A 24,842-nucleotide genomic window follows, 5' to 3' on the forward strand; every position below is an offset into this window, starting at 1 on the left:
ACCATGAGGCAATGAGCATCAGGGTGAAGGCTTATCAGCTAAGGATGCTGGAGAATAAATATGGACAGAGTCTGGATCCCTGAGGGAATCACTTAGCTCTTGAACCAGCTCTGGACTGCCTACCTCTGATCTTGTTACAAGGGACAACAAAGAAGTTATGTGTTCAAATGCTTTGTTGTTCACAGAACTCATTCCTGATTAATGCACTAGCAATATCTGAACCTTAGTTGCCCCTCAAGACATCTGTATACAAGAACTTTAATGCTTGACTGTAATAGAGATGATTTTCTCCTTTATAAAACTTCCTTTAAATCTTAGGTACACATCTTGATGCCTTACTAAACACTCTTGAAGTCTGAAATATTTCAGAATTCGGAAAGGTAAAATGGTGTATATATATATACAATATGTTATGCAATAGTCCCAGCAGATCTGAGCATCACCGTTTAGTCTAGGCGGTTGACAAACTATGGTCAACGGGTCAAGTCCAGACTTCCACCTATTTTTGCATATAAAGACTTATTTGCCCTCAGCCACAAATTCATTTATGTATTGTCTATATCTGCTTTCATGCTACGAATGCAGAGTTGAGTAGCTGCAACAGAGATGGTATGGACCACAAGGCCTAAAATAATCACTACCTGGCCATTTATAGAAAACGTTTGCGGATCCTTATCAAATACATAGGTATTTATGGAGTGAAATCTATGGCTATTCACTCTAAGTGGGACAAATAAAGATTATATATTACTGTCTGTTGGTTTGGGTATGATTTTGCCACTAAATTTATGCTAAACTTACAAAAAAAACTAAGTTCAAACTTACAAAAAAAAAAAAAACTAAGTTCAAAGTTTTACTGCTTCCAGAAATAAAGAAAAAAAAGACTGAAGACCTGTAGTAGAGAGGAGAGACAAGCTCATTAGGTTGGTTTAATCCACCACAGAATGTTCAACTCACTGGCTAGTTCTTTAATGTCTAAAAGCCCAGCATGCCTAAAAAATCCTATTGGCTGAGGGCCTCAAGGAATAAAGAGGCAGCATACTGCAGTGAAAAGAACAGAAGCTAAGAAGAAGAATGACTTCTAATCCTACCATTCTTATGACTTCGGGTATATACTGCTTTTCTCTGAGTGTTTTCAAATCTGTCAGATGAAACAAAAGTATTACGAACTCTGCCTAGGGCCATAGAGGATGATGAAATTATTGGTGACAGCACCATTAACAGGGCAAGGTACAACATATCCATGTCTTAAGTATAGTATTGGGCAAATTAGATATACTTCACTATATAAGCAGGCATAAATATATATTTTACTAGATATGTGTATTTATTATTATTATTTGGCTTATCTCTTTTACTGACTAGAGTGATTGCAGAAGAATTAAAATTTACCTGACCTTCCAAAATTTGAGGTGGTTCTTCTTGACATTTCTTAATTCGAATACTAGAAAGTTGATAGTATATTTTTACTACTTTGCTGTTCTACACATAATTTGAGTCATATGGATATTTCTCAAGGAGCTTCTCTGAAAAGCCATTGGACTATTTGCAATAAACATCTCCACATTTCATGGGAACTTTACCAGATTCATTTTTATTGCAATATAAATATTAGAGAATAATTATGTGAATGTGATAAGACAATTATTTTTATTTTTATTTTTTGAGACAGAGTTTTGCTCTGTTGCCCAGACTGGAGTGCAGTGGCACAATCTCAGCTCACTGCAACCTCCGACTCCCAGATTCAAGAGATTCTTGTGCCTCAGCCTCCCAGGAAGCTAGGATTACAGGCATGCAACACCAAGCCTGGCTAATTTTTATATTTTTAGTAGAGACAGAGTGTTACTATGTTGCCCAGGCTGGTCTCAAACTCCTAGGGGACCCAAGTGGTCCACCTGCCTCAGCCTCCCAAAGTGCTGGGGTTACAGGCGTGAGCCACCACACCCGGCCAAGACAATAATATTTTTAATCCTACATCACACATTTACATTTCAAAAATTGCATTTTCTAGTCTGAGACATTTTTATCATAGGATCTATACAGTTAAAACAGGAACTTCATTTTCAAATGTAAGTTCAAGAATTGATTTTGTTGGCTAACTCCCATATTTTTCCAAGAGCTCAGTCTTCAAATAAAAAGTTATTTTTTAATATATTAATTTTAATATATTATATTAAAAAATAATCAGGTTATTTTATTTACTACACAGCCTAAATTTTAGATTAGTCTTCTTACTAGATTTGACAGCAGTTACTTATCATGGAAATGTATACTGCACAGAAGCTTCTCTACCAAGAAACAGGTGAGATTTCAAAAGGCTGTCAGGCAGCCCCTTTGTTCTTGGGCCCAAGGGACATGAACATCATCTATTAGAGCTGGGCAGACCAAACAAACTTTTGCTCGAACATGGCATTGTTTGCACTGATGGCAGCCTCTCAGTTGAAGATTCCTAACAGAGGAAGACTTATTTTTTCAAATGTGTCCTGCTAAAATTCCCTTCTCTGAAGAGAAACTCAGCAGATCTAGTTGGCAACAGAGGCATGTAAATTTGCAAGCCTATGTACTGAGGTTCTCAGTCTCCAGGAAACCTGGGAAGTGAACATGGGCAGCTTCCAATGCACCCAAATATGGTCATTAAATCACATCTAAGTTTGGGCTCACAGATTCAGAGCTGCTTTCTATGAACAGACTTTATGCATACCTCATTTGAGCTAATCATCAACAAAGAGGCAAAACATAATAAGCAAAATGACTGCAGAATTATGAGCACCTGAAGGAAACAAAGACTGGAAATGTGCAAGATGCCATCTGGAAGTCGAAAAACAGATGGGAACAGGGCAACAGGGAAGGGAAACCCATTTTCACTGGAGCAAGAGTGGGGATGAGGAGCTGGAAGAAACTGGCAGTTGTTGATGGCCTTCCAGATTGGATCTGAGTAGATATCAGCACAGAGCAGGAGCCCTACCTTGTTTGCTATCTGGAGAATGAGGAAGGTGAAGAATGAGGAAACTGATGACAGGGAAGGAGAGGAAGGAGTTAGCCAGTGAGTGAATGCACAAAGACCAAGAATGTGCAACTCCAGCAAGTATAGCCGATTCTAGTCGGGTCCCTGCTCTGCTGGAAATGCGCACAGGCCAGAGGGAAGAAAAGCCAAGTGGAGATATCACAGTTGGTTACTGACCTGAGAGCTTCTACCATAATATTGCTTAGGCTACAATGTGTCTGATTGGAGATGATGGATCAGGATTAGTCTAGGCCAGTGGTTCTCAAACTTGCAGCTGCATTTATCAGGGCTTTCCAGAGAAAAAGAACTAAAGGACATGCAGAGAGACACAGACAGATGTATTACAAGTGACTGATTGCTTTGCATGATCACGGAGGCTGAGAAGTGCCACAGTCTTCTGTCTATATGTGGAGGCCCACGAAAGCCAGTGGTGTCACTCCTGTTCAAACCAGAAGGCCTAAAACCTAGGGAAGCCAAGGTTGTGTAGGTACCAATCTAAGTGCAAAGGCCTGAGAACCAGGAGCTTCAGGATCCAAAGACAGGAGGAAATGGATGTCCCAGCTCAAGCAGAGAGCAAATTCACACCCTTCCTCTGCTTTTCTGTTCTATTCAGCCCTTCACCAGATTGGATGATGAAGCCCAGCTCCATTGGTGAGGGGAATCTTCTTTGCTAATTTCTTCCTGAAACATCCTCATTGACATACGCAGAAATTATATTTTACTAGCTATCTGATATCCCTTAGCCCAGTCAAGTTGACATATACAATTCACCATGACAGCTGTACCTTAGAATAACCTAGAAAGCTTCAATTAAAAAAAAAAATGAATGCCTGTACCCCACTACAGAAAGTCTGATTCCAAGGTTCTGGGATAGGGTACAGGCAACAGTATTTTCTAAAGTTCCCACATTAAATCTAAATTAGAGCCAAGATTGAGAACAGCTTAGATTAGAATTTCTCAAACTTTAATATGCATTAAAATAAAATGTAAACTTTGATTTCGTAGCTCTAGCGTAGGACCCAAGATTTAGCAGTTCTAACAAGCTTGCAGATGATGCTGACATTGCTGGTCCTTGGACCACACTTTGAGTAGTGAGGACCTATATTTGCAGTGTCTCATATGATAGCTACTAGCCACATGTGGCTATTGAACATGTGAAATGTGATGGACCCAGTTTTCAATTTATTTTAATTTTTATTAATTTGCATTTACATTTAAAATCTGCTACTGATTTGATTACTGGTTAATTATTACATGGAGCAACTTAGGTATGTGAACACTTTTAATTGTGACTTTTATGAGACCTAAATACAGATCAAGAATATCTGATGAACATTTAGTATCTGAATTGAGATGTGCTACAGGCATAAAATACAGACTTAATTTCAAAGACTTTGAACAAACAGATTATAAAATATCTCGCTGACATGTTTCATATATTAGATACATGCGGAAATGATAATAGTATAAATATACTGGTTAATAAACTATATTATTAAAATTAACCTGTTTTCGTTTTGCTTTCTCAAAAAATACGGCCACTAGAAAATGTTACATTATATATGTGGCTAGCATTATATATTTTTTAAACAACATTGGTCAAGACCAAAGGGAATTGAGGCCTTTATTATTGCCAGTTATTTATTATTGCCGGTAATCCATCTAATGGGTGAGAACTAAGGGGAAGGCTGCAAGTGACCTTCTCAGCAAGAAGTCATATTAGTAAAAAAGGAGAGCCATGTAAGAACAAAGTCCTTTGCCTCTGCCTCTTTCCATCCTGAATTTAAATGCAGCTGGGAGAAGAGATAATGTATGGAGCTTCGGCAGCAATTTTGCCACCATGAGGAGACAAGCATCCAGGTCTTTGATGCTGCTACTGAGTTGCCAATAAAATAGAACCCTTCACCTCCGAATTTCTTATTAGATAAAAAATAATTGTTCTTATGGTTAAAATAAGTGCTTTTTAAATGTTACCCTACATATGAATTACCTGGAGATTTTGTTCAAATGCAGATTCCATTTCACAAAATCAAGGATGGGGACTGAAATCCTGAATTTCTAACAAGCTCCCTGGTGATGTCTATGCAGCCGATATAAGGGCCACACTTTCATTAGCAAGGGCTCAAACAAAATGACTTAGGTATTCTAGTTCCTGCTGCTGAAAGTATTCCTAATAAAACCAGGTGGCAAAGCCAACCTTTGCCCATTAACAACGGCTCAATTTGCACACCATGGCTGGATGCATAATCATGACCGAGAAACTGGGGATCCAGGACCTAGAAATTTGTTCCTTACCCAACAGATAATAGCAAGAGGGCAGAAAGCAAGGGTTCTGTGGCTATATCAGTTTGGAAGACACTGGGGTAAAAAAAACCACACACATTTCTCTATTGGACATGCATAGTCACTACTATGCTAGCACACTCTTTAATTCTGAAAGTATTGTTGATTACAAAATGCTTCACAGAGAATATTACTGGAGTAATGTGACATGGAACACATTTTAGAAAATGCTGCATTATTCAGTTCATAAGTTAACAGAACACATGATGGCCTACAAATCATGATGCCAGAGAAGATGTAGCTTGTGAGGTACTAAATGTGTAAGAAGCATGGAGTTTGAGGTGAAGTAATCGAGATTCAAATTACTCACTGTGTTGCACACATCACTTACCAGATATACGATGATGGGCATGCCACTTCCATTCTGTGAGTTGAATCCCTCACCTGCAAGATGGGCAAATAATGCCTGCCTACATTACAGAACTACGGTAAGAATACGTGCTCACACATCTCAAAAGGACACTTCCTGGATGTGTAACAGACAAATAATTTTTATATAATTAGAACTATACAAATGCATCAAGGGAGTAAAATATATAATTCTTGTGCAGTCTTAAGGTAATACTTGGGGGAAATCTTGGCTTTCTAAACATCTTAGGGGAATTCCTTCACTGTCCTTTGTTCTCAAGAGTGCTTCATAGAAAAGCTGCATGTGTTTAAAAGTGCTTTAATGCCGTAAAGCTTATAGAGTTTAAGGAAGATTTGTGGGTACCACCTGACTGGTGCAGGCTGACTACCCAATAGGTCTCTCTGTACAGGGCATCCATCACAGAGTGTGGCCATCACTTTCAGGAAGGTAGGATGCCCAGAGCTTGCAAGGCTTCAAGGAACTTATTCATGGTAAGCCAACATGAGGTTGAAGGATTTTTTTGTGCCAAAATACTGATTTATAGTGAGACAGATTAGGATAACTCTTAAGTGGATCATAACTTTAACAAGTTAAATTATTTGCTGCTTAGAGGCAATGGTGCATATGAAGACACTATTCTCTTATGAGTAGTGCTGATAATAATCTGTCAATTTCTGCCTTTTTTCTTTTTCTCTATTTCTATAGCTGACCTCTCTCCCTTATAACTGATGAGTTCCTCGGATACAGAATCATTCATTTGCTCAAAAAATATTTATCTGGTTCTTTCAGTGTTGCTATATATTGAGGAGAACATAAATATAATATAGACAGGGTCTTGTCTTTTCCATAGGTGAAATTATGAAGGAGAGATAAAGCATGCATGTGAATAATAGCAAGTTGAGATAGTGCTTCCCTAACACCTTATGAAAGACACATAGATCATTTCTGGTTTAGGGATGTGGTAGGCAGAATGATAGCTCCCTAAAGACAGCCATTTCCTAATGCCCAGAACCTGTGACTATGTTAGGTTATATCGCAAAGGAGAATTAAGATGAAAAATGGCATTAAGGAGCCAGGCATGGTGGCTCATGCCTGTAATCTCAACACTTTGGAAGACTGACACTTGAAGCCAGGAGTTCGAGACCAGCCTGGGCAACATAGCAAGGCCCTGTCTCTACAGAAAATTAAAAAATAAAATAAAATTAGTTGGGCATGGTGGCACACACCTAAAGTCCCAGCTACTTGGGAGGCTGAGGTGGGAGGATCCCTTGAGCCCAGGAGTTAGAGGCTGCAGTAAGCTGTGATTGTGACATTACACACCAGCCTAGGTGACAGAGAGATATCTTGTCCAAAAAAAAAAAAAAAACAAAAAACAAAAAAAAAACTGGCATTAAAATGCTAATCAACTGACCTTAAAATAAAGAGATTATCCCAGATTTTCCAGGTGGACCCAATGAAATCACAAAGGTACCAAGGTCCTTAAATGGGGGAAAAGGAAGAGTAAGAGTAAGAAACAGAGAGGTGACATTGTAAGAAAGACTTAACGGTTTTGAAGATCGAAGGGAGCTATACGCCAAGGAAAGCAGGCAACCGCTAGAAGCTGGAAAAGGAAGGAAAAGGGTCCCGTTCAGGAGCCCCCCGAAAGGAAAGCAGCTCTGCCAGCCCCTTGATTTTAGCCCTTGATTTTCGCCCAGCGATTTTGGACTTCTGGCTTCCAGAATTATAAGAAAATAAACCTGTGTTGTTTTAAGTCACTAAATTTGTGATGATTTTCTACAGCAACAATAGGAAATTAATGCAGAAGATGAGAGAAAACCTCACAAAGGAACCAGCCTTGAAGTTGAGCCTTAGGGAATTTGAAGACATATTTCTGACACTCAGTAAATTAGAAATAAATATCTAGTTCTCAGTGTGTTAAAAGAGTCAGTAGGGCGTGCGCATGCGCCAACTTCCTCTTTTTCCGGCTGGAACCATGGAGGGTGCGGAAGAGAAGAAGAAGAAGGTTCCTGCTGTGCCAGAAACCCTTAAGAAAAAGCGAAGGAATTTCGCAGAGCTGAAGATAAAGCGCCTGAGAAAGAAGTTTGCCCAAAAGATGCTTCGAAAGGCAAGGAGGAAGCTTATCTATGAAAAAGCGAAGCACTATCACAAGGAATATAGGCAGATGTACAGAACTGAAATTCGAATGGCGAGGATGGCAAGAAAAGCTGGCAACTTCTATGTACCTGCTGAACCCAAACTGGCGTTTGTCATCAGGATCAGAGGTATCAATGGCGTGAGCCCAAAGGTCCGAAAGGTATTGCAGCTTTTGCGCCTTCGTCAAATCTTCAATGGAACCTTTGTGAAGCTCAACAAGGCTTCGATTAACATGCTGAGGATTGTAGAGCCATATATTGCATGGGGGCACCCCAATCTGAAGTCAGTAAATGAGCTAATCTACAAGCGTGGTTATGGCAAAATCAATAAGAAGCGAATTGCTTTGACAGATAATGCTTTGATTGCTCGATCTCTTGGTAAATATGGCATCATCTGCATGGAGGATCTGATTCATGAGATCTATACTGTTGGAAAACGCTTCAAAGAGGCAAATAACTTCCTGTGGCCTTTCAAGTTATCTTCTCCACGAGGTGGAATGAAGAAAAAGACCACCCATTTTGTAGAAGGTGGAAATGCTGGCAACAGGGAGGACCAGATCAACAGGCTTATTAGAAGAATGAACTAAGGTGTCTACCATGATTATTTTTCGAGTCTCGTCAGTTTAATAAACAGTACCTGCTCTCAAAATGAAAAAAAAAAAAAAAAAAAAGAGTCAGTAGGTCGGATTTAAATTTTCCACTCAATGAAACAGAAAACAAAAATAAATAATGCAAACTCTTTATGTAATTTTTACTAAGTTAATCTCACACAAAAGGCTGCTGGCCCTTTTTATTTCTAACATGTTTAAGAGAGGCCAAAATTAATTATCAAGAACTTCAAGTGATTATCACATTTATTCCTAATCTTACAAACTATCCCTTTATCCCATATTAAGAAACTCTTCGAGTTAACCTGGTGAATAAAAGATTTCCAATTTTGGTATTAGTTTGAACCAAATCAAAAAACCTCAAAGTCAGAGGATTTAGATGGCCTGAGGATAGAAAACAGCAAAGATAAACCACATAAAAAAAATGCTGGCATTCAAGTGAACATCATTGCATGTGAGTTTTAATCACAGTACATGGATAAACACACATATACATGCTTTTGATGTTGTGTGTATATACGCATACATACACACAGATATAGTAATGGGTAAAAATAGAGATATATAATATATATGTAATATAAACATTCATCTTATTCTCATGATAGCTAACCGATCACAATACATTAGAAACACTGTCCACAATACTACAGTTCTCAGTGTGACAAGGACACATGCATTGATTCTGCTTAACTCTATTAATAAATATTATGCTGCTATAAGTCGGGGCTTTGTAAAATGAAGAAATGTATCACAGGCTATTTAAATTTGAAAAAACTGTTTTTTAAGAAATAAAAAATATTTTTGTATAATTTCTATTGAGAGGAAATGGAGTCTGCATTAACAAATGCTTCCCATTTTATCTCCACCTACAGAAATCAGACCAGAGTGCAATGCCGAAGAGTGGAAATCAGATCACCAGGTGCCTAGAGCACTTGCCTCCTCAGGACCTCCAGGAAGTCTATGTTTACATAATTGCTCTATTCTGTTCTTTGTTTCAGAACCCGAGATACCTCAATCCCCTTTGGAAGTGGGAACAAACTCAACAAATAAATATCAAAGATAATTATTCATAGACTACACTATATGGAAGCAACTTATCAATTTAGTACCATCAGGGAAATGACTCAACTCAACTAAACAACTAAACTTAACAAAACAACTATACAGGAAAGTTATTAACAGAAATGTGTCCAAGTGAGTTTTTATTTTCCATCTGCACTTGAAGAGGGTTGTATTTTTATTCAAAAAGGGTTTATGTAATGTCTACAATATCTTACAGGCTATGTTATACATGCAAGTGTTCAGAAATGTCTTGCCTACCTATAACTTCATAAACTCTTTAAAATATTTAATCAAACTTACGTGATGACAACTGGGAAAAACAGCGGCTAGAGCTATTTCTAAAAAAGCTTTTCAGGTCCTCAACCTGGGGTCTACAGAATTCAGGTAATTCATGAACTAAAATGGAAACAAAGTTACAATTTCATTTGTACCTACCTCTCATTAAAATGTAGAGTTTTCTTCAATTATGGGCATTGGCAACAAACTACAGTAGTACTAACAAGATCAGTGATTCTGCCACCAATAAAAAACACAGATATCTTAATATCACATTATGATGTTGAAGTATCTTAATATGCTGGGTACTGTCATCACTACTTTGAAATAATAGTAACTAAGAGGCCTAATGCTATATATTATTTTATGTATTAATATAAAGATGCACACAGTTACTATACTGCAATTCATAACACTTTGAACTATTGTGCAATATAATTGATTTCTTTGGTAATCCTATATGTTTTGTTCTAGGTATTAATAAACATTATTCTGAGAAGGCTTCTCCAGATGCCAAATGGGTCAATGGTATGAAAATATTAAGACTCCCCTAAGTTACTAAAACAAGGCAATGTACCCAGTTGATTTCAAATTCAGTCATATTGAATAACTGGGACCATATGTGACAAGAGAGACAAATTATAAGTATGTTTCCCTTTTTAACTCCTTTATTCACTCATCACGCAGCAGATAGCAGAGTGAGCCATACCTCCAAAACACCAAGGCAGATGATGTTAGGATAAACAAAGTTGAAAAAAGCAGCGCTGTCCTCAAGATGCCAAAGCCTTCCAGGAAAAAAAAAAAAGAACTATATGACAATTGTACTTAGACAACATTACCACAGGAGTATTAAGTGTTGGATTAAAGAAGTAATATTTGGAATCAAACTTGGAAAGTTTTTAGCTAGAGGTAACTTGAACTGTGTTTTTCATCAGAAAACAAATCTGGTATAGCTGTATTTGTACACCTGCTGGAGGGAGAGTGAGACCATTCACAGGCTGACTATAATAATTCCCAGAGCTATTAGGCTGGTCCAACAGTAACTGCGGTTTTTGCCATTGAAGGTACGTATAGTGGTAAGGGAGAAACTGAATGGTGATTCAGAGCATAGAGATTATGTGGTTTATGCACAGGGCTTCATCAGAAAAATAGAAGGAATTGTCAATTACAATGAAATGTTCAGCTAGATCAACTCAGTATGTATTATGTAATATACAATTATTCAAAATAGTGTTTAACAGTATTGTAATAACATGAATAAATGTTTTGTCATATTAAGTGAAAAAGAGCTATGTAAAATTATCTAAGTTTATGGTATATGTAGATTATTGCAAAAATGTCTTCAATTCTTTATCCCTCCCTGATCCGTATATGTATCAGTTTTCTCGGGCTGCTTTAACAAATTATCACCAACTAGATGGCTTAAAAACAGCAGATATTGGCCACATGCCGTGGTTCACACCTGTAATCCTAGCACTTTGGGGGGCCGAGGCAGACGGATCATGAGGTCAGGAGTTCGAGACCAGCCTGGCCAGTATAGTGAAACCCCATCTCTACTAAAAATACAAAAATTAGCAGGGCATGGTGGTGTGTGCCTGGAGTCCCAGCTACTCGGGAGGCTGAAAACAAACAAACAAACAAAAAAACAGATAATTATTGTCTCTCGGTTCTGCAGGCCACAAGTACAAAACCAAGGTGCTGGCATGGCCATACTCCCTACAGAGGTTTTAGGGGGAGATTCCATTTCTTGCCTCTTCCAACTTCTGCTGGTGAAGGCATACCTTGGCTTGAGGTTGCTTCAGTTCAATCTCTGCCTCCATCTTAACATCACCCTCTCCTCTTACGTGGGTCTCTCTCAGACTTCTGCCTCTCTTTTGTAGAGATGCATGTGGCTAAATTTAGGGTAGGGCCTATCTGGATAATCCAGGATAAACTCTTCCCTTCAAAATCCTTAACTTAATCACATCTTTTGTCATAGAAGGTAACATTCACAGATTCCAGGGATTTGACATGAATTTTGTGAGCCCTTTTTTGGCCTACCCCCAAACACCTTTGTCTTGTGATTCTGTGGCTCCTCCCATCAAGAAGTGGAATCTATTTCCTCACCCCCCAAAATTCTGGACTGACCTCGGGACTTCCTTTGGCCAAGAGAATGCAGCAGAAGTAACTTGGTGCCAAGTCCCAGTTTTGCTCTCAAGAGATTTTGCCTACTTCCAGTCTCTTTCTCTGTCTCTCTTGAACTCCCAAACTCCTGCCTCCACCATGTGAACAGGCTGGGCTAGCCTTCTGGATGATAAGTAGCACATGGGACAGTTATCCCATCCTCAACCTACAACTGGCCAACTCCCAGAGGTGTAAAGAAGGCTGCTCTTGCCTGGACAGCCACCAGCCAACATGTCAGCTGACAGACATATACATGAGCATAGCTGAGATCAGTCAAGTCTGGTCCACTTGCTCAGAACTGCTCAGTGTTCACAAAGACTCAAGAAGAAGACTAAATACTTAATGTTTTAAGCCATGATGTAGGCATTATACTGCATTTTCTTTAATAAAAGGAAAATAACAACCATCACTACTATCAGAATTCAAGCACTGCAAGATTGGGTGCCTACTATTTTGCAAATTCAAAAGGGAACTTCATTTAAAGAACAAACTTAAACTTTTCAGCAAAACAACAAAAACAGTCCACCTGAACACTCTTTATTTTACTGATCATCAAGTACATACAGTAAAGTCCTGAACAGACTGACTAAACTGTTGTTCTTAACAGGGGTTTAGGATTTATCATTTGACATTTCAATCACATGTAGACAGAAATTATGTATTGTCTTGGGCCAATATTAGCTTTTTTTTCCTCCTTGCAGGAGTTCAGAAAGCAAATCACTTGTTTTCATCTCCAAAACTAAGTTTCTAAAAGTAACTAATCACAATTGATCCTTAATTTTGATAAAAACTCATCATCAGATTAATATTTTTCCGTGACTAAATCTCTGTCCTTACTAGCAGAACTAAATTGATTTAGAGTTCAAGTTTCTTAAAAAATATTTTGGAAATGTCATTATATTCTCAGCCACATTATATGACATTCTCTTACAGCTTTCTAATTGAATTCAACATGCAATGGGAAATGAAACGCAATTATCTTGGGGGTTTCTAGAAAATGTGGGAAAGTTCATCTGGGTAGAGAAAGAGATATGATTCATGATTATGATGCAGTAATACGACCACAGAATAACATCACTGTAAGCTTAACCAACACCTCAAGATTAGGGATCAGGGAGAGGGACAGGACATTACTGCTCACAAGGGACAATGCTTCTACCATACATGTCATTGGACTGACCATTCACCAATGGCTTCTGGCCATAACAACCTCTGAATGTCCAGGATATACAGAGAGACTCTAGTCCTTAATAATATAAAATAACTTTTCATGAAGGCTACCATGTTCTAGGCACAATTCTTACATTTTACATGAATAAGTTCAATTAAACCTCATAGCTACCTATGAGATAATAACAAATAATTCATAATAATTCCCAGTTTACAGATGAGAAATTTGAGGCACAAACTAGCCAAAGGTTGCAGGAGGCTAGGAAGTGGCACAGCTGGGATTTGAATCCATGCGGACTGGTTTTAAAGCATCCTATTAACACCTCTGCTTTACTGCCTCCCCTTTATATCCACGTTCTAAAAAACCAACCTTCCAGATACATTGGGGTTTGAAAAATAATCAAAAGGGTATGTGCTTTTCAAAAAACAAGGATGCAAAAAATTGCAACTTCAAACAGAGAAGTCATCAAGAGCCTTGAGAAATCACCTGCTCCAACCTCCTGTTGGCAAATGCCTCTCTAAACTGCTCTTTCACAAACACAAATTGGAGTATTGGCTGCATGCAATCCCATGAAATCCCAAATGGATCTGACCTCCTTTGAGAATCACAAAATCATTCAGAACCCCCACCGAAGTCATTTATTGGCAGGAAGTCTTGCCTCTTTCTAAAATAAATTTCTTCTCGATTAATTTGGGCATTCATGAAGAACAGCTCAGCAGTATTCCCTTTAAATAAAATCCTCCAACCTATTAATCCCACCAGTGCTCTCCTTTCTGGGTTCATCAAGTTAATTTCTTTAACCTTTCTCTTTAGAATTTCTATTCTGCTAATAATCTTGATGTTCTTTGAACCTTCTGCTGTTTTTCTACACCTCTTTCCAAGGTTGCCAGGTAAAATACAGAATACTGGGTTATGTTTGGTTCTCAGATCAAAAATAAATAATGTTTTAGTATTAAAAGTACATCCCAAATATTACATGGAACATACTTACACTAAAAAATTTACTTGTTGATGATCTGAAATTCAAATATAACTGGATGTCCTGTATGTTTTATTTGCTAAATCTACGTATCTATTCTACTTTTTGATGGACTTTGAACCCATCAATACTATACATAACCCTAATTCAGCTGCCTCCAAATGGAACACGCATCAACATCACCTGGGGAGGGCTGCTAACTTGCAGATGCCTAGACCCCACTCCTACAGTTTCTGATTCCACGGGTCTGGGGTGGGCCTGAGAATCTGCATTTCTAACAAGTTGTCAGTTGACATGGATACTGCTCATCCAGGGTCCACACTTTGAAAACCACTATGCTAATTCCCTGATTTAGGGTAGAACACAAGAAAGAGGCACCTTCAATCCTGTAAAATCCCCAGCTAAACTGCCTAAGTCAAGAGGAGGGCATGAGAGTCTCATCTGTGTCCATTGGACATTCGGGATCCCTTATCTCAACCCTATTAGTAAATCAGAAAATGCCTAAATTTAAGAAGGTCCAGCCTTTGCTTATATTGGTTAGATTTCCCCAGATGGAATGCTCCTCTTTAATGCTCACGTGAGTTATCACCCTGAGGCAAGCTTGTCAAGGGACACAGGAGCCATCCCTTTGTTTTCATGTGTCCCGAAGGAACTTGCCCCTGGTTACCAGGAAGTAGCCTGTGAGGTTTTCTATCCCAAATCCCCTTCTTTAAAGCTGATCTCCTTATAATGACTCTTTCTGTTTTATTCTCTGAACTTCCTCCACTCTGTGAGCCCTGTGGAGTCTCCCAGACCCATGAATCTGACTCAATAACTGACCAGCTTGCAGCAGACAGCTTTGATGCCTGCAATTAATAGGCATCCTGTATCCTCGGCCTTTGTCCTGTAACTTTGACGTCTCTTCCCATTCTGACTTGGGTTCGACTTGGGACTTGTTTTGGCCAACAGAATGAGAAAACAGCACCTGCAGTTCCAAATGTAGACTTCCCCAGGTCTTGCATGCTTCTGCTCCTTCTCTTGGAACCTTGTTCAAATGCCTCGAACAAGCCCAGGCTAACCTGATAGAGGCTGAGAGGCCACATGGAACAGAGTTGAGTTGTCCCAATGGAGGTGATCCAAAATTGGCCAGCCCCCAACTGACCCACTAGCTGACCACAGATGCATGAGTAAGCCCCAATGAGCCTAATCCAAACCAGCAGAAAAAAAAAAAAAAAGCCCAGCTGACCCATTAATTTGTGACCAAAAACAAATGTTTACTGTCATAAACCAAGGTTCTGGAGAGTTGATTATGCTGACATTCTGGTCATGCTTCAGCTCCATTCTCTGATTCTACTGACTTTGTCAAGGTTCCTGCCTGCCTGCCCATGGCCTGCTCTCTAGGGAAGGAGCTCTCCTTATTTTGGTTCCTGCAGGGTATGCCCTTGGCATAAAGCCTCCTATTTCCATTGCTACCCTAGACATAATCCTGAATGCATCTGGTGATTCATCACACAAGTATCCTGACTTGGACCATCATATTCAGTGTTGATCAACAGTAATCACATTTCTTTCATTTCCTTTTCTTTTATGCTTTGCCAATTTTGTTTCCCAGTCTGCTTTTGGCTCATTGGTTTCTCTTGTGTGGTCTGGAGTGAGTGTGTGTGTGTATGTGTGTGTGTACGCATGCATGCCTGTGTTGTTACCATTTTGCCATCAGAGGAATAAAAGAAAACGATCTACAGACAGATTTGCTGATTTCAGCTTCTCCGGCAGCAGGAAGTGCAAGGGAGGTGTGTAAATGGGCAAGATAAATAGAGAAAGGGGAAAGAGGTGACATATTTACCCCAGCCATAAAATCATTACTGGTAACAAAGAAATCAGAGAAGCCTTCATTCAAGTAAGCATTTCCTTTGTAGTTAAGCAATAAAACTAAACCCATTATAAATTAATTTTTCATTTACTTCCTGTTTTGCATATATTTCAAAGAAAACTGAGCCTACATATTCCTTCCATAGGTCTTATCTTTCCTTCTAAACCATTGGAGACAGAGCATTGAAGAAGAAATATAACTGATGCAATGTATTAGATAGGATTTCTGCAAATCAAACAATTGAAATCTCTGCTACCATCAGGAAATGCAGTAACAAAATTCTGATGTGTACCATGATCCATCAGAGCAGACAATGGTTTACCTAAGTGGCCAGGGTTGTTGGACTGAACTCCTGTGTTTGTTACTCCTCTCCCCTTCTCTCTCCTTTCCCTCTCATCCTCCCAACCCCCCAATCAAATGAAAGGGAATAACAAAGAGAACTGACAGATAACCAAAGAGAAGAGAAAGGATCAAGAACAAACAAGAATAGAAGATAGAGACCAAAAAAGCAAGGACAAGTGTGCAATCAGAGACCAAGGCAGGGAACGCTACAGACCAGAATATGCCCAGAGGGGACTGAAGTGGGCATGGCTTGGAGCTGGCACAGGGAATAGGAGGAAAAAAATTCAAGCTCAGACACAGCACAGAACACAATAAGAGTTAGAAAAATTCACAGGCTAGAAGGCTGAAGTTGTAAAGTTATTTACAATACATGGGGATTACAGAGAGAATGAAAGGGAAAACTGGGCAGAAGGTGAGCAGAGAGAAATAACATAGTTACAAAAATTATGAGACCTACTTAATACTAGGTATCATTATTGGGCTGAGAACACGCCACCCCAAAATATGGCACCTGGAGGTCACTCTCTAACCCTCTCTTTCTCTCCCTTGAAGCATGGCCATAAAAAATGCTTTGTCCTACCTCCCCTGAAAGTAGGTCCCTCATTCCATAGGGCTACTCCTCTATACAGACACCAAGAAGAGTCTGAACAAATAGGCCTTGCTGAGTTCACCCCAGTTTATTACTATGTGATGGTTAATACTGAGTGTCAACGTGACTGGATTGAAGGATGCAAAGTATTGTTTCTCAGTGTGTCTGTGAGGGTTTTGCCAAATGAGATTAACATTTGAGTCAGTGGACTGGGAGAGGCAGACCCACCCTCAATCTGGGCGGGCACCATCTAATCAGCTGCCAGCGCGGCTAGAATAAAGCAGGCAAGAGAAGATGGAAGAGCAGACTTGCCAAGTCTTCCAGCCTTCATCTTTCTCCTGCACTAGATGCTTCCTGCCCTTGAACATTGGACTCCAAGTTCTTCAGCTTTTGGACTCCTGGACTTACACAGTGGTTTGCCAGGGGCTCTGAGGCCTTTGGCCACAGACTGAAGACTGCACTATCAGCTTCCCCACTTTTGAGGTTTTGAGACTCGGACCGGCTTCCTTGCTCCTTAGCTTGCAGATGGTCTATTGTGGGACTTCACCTTGTGACTGTGTGAGTCAATACTCCTTAATAAACTCCCCTTTATATATACATCTATCTTGTTAGTTCTGTCCCTCTAGAGAACCCTAACTAATACATACCAGGATATCATACCCTTCCATCCTTCAATCATACTTGCACACAACTGTTCACAAAAATACAGTTTTCCTTGGGTATTTGGGCATTCATCTCCGAAGACTCCTGTATCACAAAAAGGTTTGCTTAAATAAATTTGTTACATTTTTCTCTTGTTAATCTGTCTTTGTTATAGGGGTGTCAGCCATGAACCATGAGATGGGTTCATACTGTTTTAACAGTATGAAAAAGATACTGCTTTTTCTCCCCTACAGGATGTATCCATTGAAATCCAGTTTATAATGCAATCTATACTGACATGGACAGCTATCATGATATAAGATATGAAAAAATAAGACAAAGAAAATGCTTGGATACTTGAAAACGTAAAAGAGGACTATTAAGAAGCAGGAGTGAAAGGAAGAAAGTTCGAGAGAGGATAGTGGAGCAAACACCACCATCTTACAGGGCAAGGAGTCAAGACAGATCTTCCAATGTTAGAGGAATAAGAAACAGAAAAATGCTATTTAAACTAACACAGGCCACAGAAAGAACTATAAACAGTAAGATAAGTATCAAAAAATCAAGATTGTAGTTTATATAAATCTTTATTCATTAAGTAAGTCAATAGTTAATACTAAAACTGATCAACTGAGTACTGGAAGACTGAAGATTTAACTTAGATTATAGCAATGACCACCATAAGAATCAAAAACAGAAACAGCTACAGTGATCTTCAAAAATTTAAGTAGGGGTGCAGGAATTGATCTATCTCATTACATGTCCATACGTTAGTCTTATTAAAAGATCTAAAATGTTATACTTTCCCAACTGAATAATTATTCAACATAGGTCCAGCCCAGTTGGCTATCCAGAGGCACAGGAGGGTACTTTTTGAGACAAATCAGAAAGTTTCTCAAATACAACCTAATTAAGTAACATAGTTTATTTATAGCATGGAAAATTGTACTAAAAGCCTCAGTCATGAGGAACTGTTAATAATGTCCACTTTCCTTTTATGCCCTGGAAAATCACAGACACAGGTATTGTGGTATCAAAATCAGTTGACACAGCAGCCACCCAGAAAGGTGGCCTTGCCTGGTGACAGCGTGATCTCAGAAAGGACTCAAATGGTAAGACTGGATTTGGAAATCAGAAGCTATGCTGTTCACCAGTGCTCCTGCTGTGCTGAAGGATGACACCCACATATGGATAAGGTGTCCCTCAGGGGGGTCAACTCCACTTCCTCCTCCACAGTGCACACTTGTGCAGCAGCCTGCACCCACTGACCAGGCAGTAACCTCAGGCTGTTGGCAAAGGACTACTTCTTTCTGAAATCATGTTCATGGGCCATGAGATGTTTGCTTGTATTGAAGTGACAACAGAACTCCTTCAGAGTTCAATGTTAAAACAGTACATGCTGGCACTATATCCATAGGCACCTAGTTCTTCCTACAACAGCCATACCTCCATACTTCTCAGAATCACCATTCTAATCCAGCTGCTCAGAGCTCTCTTTCCAGCTGCTCTGGAAAACTCCAGAGTCTCCCTAGTGGTGTCCAAGTTTATCATTTCCTTCTCTCACAGTCCCTACCCCCTAACCAGCCCAATCTTCTAAACCTGCATGCCTCTACGTGATTATTCGCAGAGCACTGCTTTCATCATGCTAATCCATTCCTCTCCTAATGAAAAGCTTTCTTTGCCTTGTCACTGCCCACCATGGTGTGTCTCCAATGTTCCAAGCAATATTAATTCCTCCCTTGGTTCTTACAAAAAATACTAAGAAAAAAAAAGTTTCCACAAAAAAATAATTCGGATAGCACTTCATACTATAACTCCCTTTAGGGGATTCACAATCTATATCAGGATACTCTGGGTTCTGAGAATGTCATGGTAAAGAAAAGTATCTAACTGTGTTTAGTTCAGCATTTCACTTCTGTGCAAAGCATCTATTAACACCACTTAAAATTCCTCTTTTCTTGTGCAAACTTTGGCAGCACTACTGGTTTATGTTCTCAGGAGCTGTGGTCTAGTGTCATGCTTCTCAAACTTGAGTGTGCACAAACATCCTGGCGAGTTTGTGAAAACACAGATGGCTGAGCCTCATCCCAGAGAGTCTGAGGCAGTAGATCAGGTGGAGCCCAAGATCTGGCATCTCTAACAAGCTCCTCAGTGATGCTGCTGGTCCTTGGACAATACCTTGAGGAGCAAGTTCCTACTGGAAAAAGCCCAAACTCCTTAGCATTTCTTTCAGGGCCATTGCTGCTTTAATCTAATCTTCATCACCTACCTTTCCTCCAATAACTTCACTTTGTTTATCTTATGCTGCAGCTAATAAAGATTAGGATATATGGGGATGTGGGTGGGGGGATGTGGATGTGTGTGACAAGCACACAGTCATTTAAACATATGTACACACACACACACACACACACATCTTGATCTGAGAAGTGGTGATATGGGTATATGACATATGAAAAGTCTTGACCTAGGATTTGTGCATTTTCCCATATGTGAATTATACTACAGTAAATAAAACAGTGAAGAAAAGTGAGGAAAAATAAAGTATAATACAGAAAAGCCCATTTTAAAAAATTCTTATTTTGTCTTTTTTTCATTCATTCTCTCTTAAGACCTGTGGGAGAGTGTCACATCATTCCACAATCTGTATTTCTGTGACACAGTATCATGAAGGCATCATTTAGACAAGTTATTAGAATAAAACCTATCACATAGGTGTCATGATGTCCTATGTGGCCAACACATAACAAGAGTAATCTGTATGTGGCAGGGTAAATAAATCATATTTCAGTTGTCTGTTCCCATGAAAGAAATGATCTTTTCCTTTGTTTCTTACGGGCCAACTTTTATCCAAAATCACATAACCTAAGCTGCCTTTGGATGAAATAGCATTCAGCTGTTGATCTCATCTGACATTGTTAGTTTCCATAGAAACTCATGTAGAATGCTCCAGCTTGTCTGGAATAAGTGCCTCTCCCATCAGTCCAAAATGAGTCCAGGAAAGCCCTGCCTTGGTGTCTGACATCTCCAAGCACTGATCTGTTGCAGAAGGACAGAGAGCACTTAAAAATCAGCATCTGTTACCATTATCAGGAGAGAGGTCTCCATTACAGACACACACACGAAAGATTAAACACTGCCTTGTGCAATTAGGCTTAGTCTAAGTAGGCTCTTCTCTGCAGGACTCTTGATATGAATGTTACTGGGAGTCATATTTGCAAAAACAAACAAACAAACAAAAAAACACACAAATTCACACAAAAGGAAAGGCCTGAAAATATCTTGTGTCCTGTCAATTTATATCATTACATAATTACCAGCAGACTTTGAGGGTAAAGTCATTCTTTATGCTAAAAGGTTATTATTCCTTGTTCTGGAAGGCAGGGGTTGGCAGGGTTGGAGGGGTGGAGAGCAGCAAGGATTTCAGGCCTTGGAGGAAGCACTAACCTATAGGTCACTTAAACATTCTTGGTTTTATCTGTGCCAGAATACCTGCTTACCATAAGCAGATTTTCCTGTACAAACATCGAGACATCAAGAGACAAAATTAATCTAAGGTATAAAAAGTCAAGAAAGATATTTTGCTTGGGGAAGGGATGGTTATCACGGAAAGTCCTGAAGGGGGATCCCACATATTGGGAATGTCCTGTTTCTTTATCAGGTTACCTGGGTGCATTCACTTCCTGAATATCCAATAAGCTATCCCCTTATGATTTGTTCAACTCTTATAAACAAACAAATCACAGACAAGCCAAGGCATCTAGGCAACAAAGATATCTGGCCTAGAATAGATAAAGATAATCACAGCCTGCTGAGTTTCCTGCTGAGCTAAACCGGAAAGGTAAGTTAATAACAAAATCCAGACCACTCGTGAAGATGCCAAAAACAATGACTGTGGAGCTTAAATTACATTCATCCCTCTTCAATAAGAGTTGGTTCATGAAGTGTGTCTTGCCCAAGCCTTTCTTACTCATTTAATGATGTAAACCAGCTGGTGCCTGCAGGGGGCATTTACAGGATTATCTGCCTAACAACCCACCCACTTCTACGTCTGAGAACTTTGCCAGTGAGGCTGACTGCTCCTGCGTAGGCCTCACAATCAATGCTGAGCCAGTCACTGTCTTCTCTGAGATTTCTGAAAGTGGGATTTGGAAAGAGACCAGTCTTTCTGAATGCCTGAGGCTACAATATGTATAGTTTGTTGTCCACTACAGAAAAAGAGTCCGTTTACATCAACCACAGTCAAAGGGAACTTAGATACTATTACATATTTTTCTAAAGTACTATGGATCAATACATTTTAACATTTATGGCCTAACAGGAGTAAAGGTGAGGTCAACACCCTTGACTTTTTAACTTCCAATTGTATATTTGTCCACTCAACTTCAGTCAGCCATGCCAATGTGCATTTGCTTGACATCATCATCACCAGCAACTGTACTTGCTTTCAAAATCAGATGCAAGCACCCCTTCCCTGCCCAATGTTCGTCCTCTTCTCTATTAGAACTCCAAGTCCAATAATGACCAATCTGAGGCCTACACTCCACTGACCCTACCACACTTTCATTATCCATCACAGTCCTCAGGTGTCCCTTTCCTTCTCACTCATCCTATATTCCATTGTCCATCATTTCTTACAATCACTCTTCACTCCCTTGCCTCATTCTCTTTCCAGAATACTTGCTTTGCTAATTCACCAAACATGGTTACACTTCATTCTCTACTAAGCAACTGCAGTAATGGAGTTTGGCTGGAGAAAACTGATGGCCAAGCAAACTGGTCTTTATTTTTAACACATGAGGACAAATCTCAAGTGAACACTCAAGCATTGTCCAGTAATCCTTCTTTAGATATTTACACTTCTTTCTAAAATGATTATGTCATATAGTAACCTCAAAGAAACAAGCGTCTTTTTCCTATGCCCTTTTTCAATGATAAAATTACCCCAACCCAACATCTTACAAGTGTCAACCTATGAAGATTTTGGTTCCTTACCGTCTTTTCCTCAGGCCAATCCAATTACAATTCTTCTTTCCTCTCATCAAGGCCCTCAATGATCTCCAGGTTGTGAAATTCAGCCATCACTTTTCTGACTCCATCAATCATCTTGGACATTTGACCCAATGGACCACTCTCTCCTTCTTGAAACTTTCTCTTTCTTAGTGACAGTGATTCTACACTCTCCAAGGTTTTCCTGACCTCACCCACCACTTGTCCACAATCCTAATCTTTTTTGGTTTGCTTAACCTCTGCATGTTTGAGTGACCCACCGCTATGTATTTTCTCTTTCTAGGTGATTACAGTTGGCCCCAAAGCTTTAGAGGCCATCTCTATTTCCATTATTCACCTCTGCATCCCTAGCTCTCATAGATCTGACTGCTCCAGACACATATATCCAACTGCTTACTTGCCATTTCCACTCAAACACTCAATAAGCATATAAAGCTTTAAAGTTTAAAGCAGAACATTTGATTTTCTTATTCATATTTTTCCTCTAGTCTTTTCCATCTCAGTAAATTTCCTACCTATTGTTCAATCTGGCACCCTGGGAGTCATCCTCAGTGCCTTTTTTTATTCACCTCACTGTCTGCATCCAACTCATCTGCTACTGACGTGCCTTGAAAATAGTTCCCAAACTTGCTTATTTTCTCTACATCACTACCTCCAGCACTTAGTATGTATAAGCCTTTACTGTTGTGTTAATCCAATAGCTACCTAACTGGCTTTTCTGCTTCCAGTTTATCTCCAACTGTACACTCCCAATTCATTTTCCACTGCAACGGTGATTTTCTAAGATAGAAATCAGAGTATGCCTATCAATAAATTCCTATTCCATTTAAAACAAACAAGAAATATCAGCAATTTTAAAAACTCCTTCCTACGAGTCTAAAGGTGATTAAGCATCGAATTGCTGTCTACCCCTTTGACTTAATCTACCACTTGCTCCCCACTGGCCACTGTTAGTTGAACATAAGTTCATCTCAAACTTACTTGCAACCTTACTTACAAGCAACCTTACTTGCTGTTCCCTCCATCTAGAAAGTTCTACTCTTAGTTCTTCACATTCCCAGCTCTTTTTCATCATTTGGATCTAAGCTCAAACATCACCTTCATAGTACAATCTTCTTTGACCATAAATCCAAATGAATCACCTATCCTACCATAGCCTCTACCATACCAATTCCTTTGATTTTCTTACTGTTTATCACTACATGAAATTATCCTGTTCTTTCACGTGTTTACTTATTTATTATCTATTTCCCTCTATTAGAAAATATTCCTTTATGAGAGCATGGATATGTCTTTGTTCATTGCTCCCTTCCAAGTGTTTAGAACAGTGCTTGGTGCATGGTAGACACTCAATAAATATTTGCTAAATGAATGAACAAATGATAGGAAAAAAATACAAAAAAGTGACTATTTAGCAAACACTAATGAGGAGGGAGACATAAAATTTTTTAGGTCAGCATCATTATCATTTAACATTAAAACATTTAGAAGATGAAATCTGAAACTCATTTTTGGATTATCAAAATGAAACTAAAATGAGATGATTTGAGACAATTTCTGCTTAATCTGACTATAATTAGCTTAAGAAGTAAAACAAGATCTGCTTCCATTTTGGCATTGCCAGCCTTTGACAATATAAATCACTGTCTCTAGCACTATGGGGAATGAATGACATCTGGGAATTAATAAACTCTTTGATGCTAAAAGCAAAGAAGTTGCTCTTACTAAGTTTCATCAAGCATTCAACCCAAATAAACATATTACAAACATATTTTTCCTCTCAGCTTTATCTTTTTTTTTTTTTAATCAGGAATGTCCCTTTAATTAAAATTTAATTCACATCTTAAGAAAAATAATAATTATTGTTTAACAACTTGTTGGTTTCCTTTTTAACCATTCTTGTTAGCCTATTCTTTTTTGATACTTAAAGTTCTAGGGTACATGTGCATAACGCAAGGCAGGTTTGTTACATATGCATACTTGTGCTATACAGGTAAGCACCATCAGTCCACAATCAGAAACTCGCCATTTATACCAGTATAACTCCCACAATCCCTCCCCTCCCTCCCCATGATAGGCCCCTGCATATGATGTTCCCCTTCCTTTGCAGTCCAAGATTTCATTATTGCCTGCTTCCACCCCTATGAGTGAGAACATGCGGTGTTTGGTTTTCTGCTCTTGCGATAGTTTGCTGAGAATGATAGTTTCCAGCTGCATCCATGTCCCTACAAAGGACACAAACTCATCCTTTTTTTTTATGGCTGCATGTCAGCTTTATCTTTTAAACTATCGGAGAGTGAACAGGACAAAATAGGATTTT

At 39.1% G+C, this 24,842-nt stretch overlaps 1 protein-coding gene and 1 pseudogene across 13 annotated transcripts in view; one reads left to right on the plus strand and one right to left on the minus strand.

The window, feature by feature from the left end:
- The window catches only part of PLCB4 (phospholipase C beta 4), a 419,746-nt gene that overhangs the window by 234,128 nt on the left and 160,776 nt on the right, over positions 1-24,842 (minus strand). The gene's annotated exons all lie outside the window — the stretch shown is intronic.
- Positions 7,636-8,499, plus strand: LOC100997843 (annotated as a pseudogene). Its single transcript, XR_652479.3, has one exon. The product of XR_652479.3 is annotated as a 60S ribosomal protein L7 pseudogene (transcript).

The sequence above is a fragment of the Papio anubis genome, chromosome 16, assembly GCF_008728515.1.
Source record: "Papio anubis isolate 15944 chromosome 16, Panubis1.0, whole genome shotgun sequence".
In the NCBI taxonomy this organism is placed as follows: Eukaryota; Metazoa; Chordata; class Mammalia; order Primates; family Cercopithecidae; genus Papio; species Papio anubis.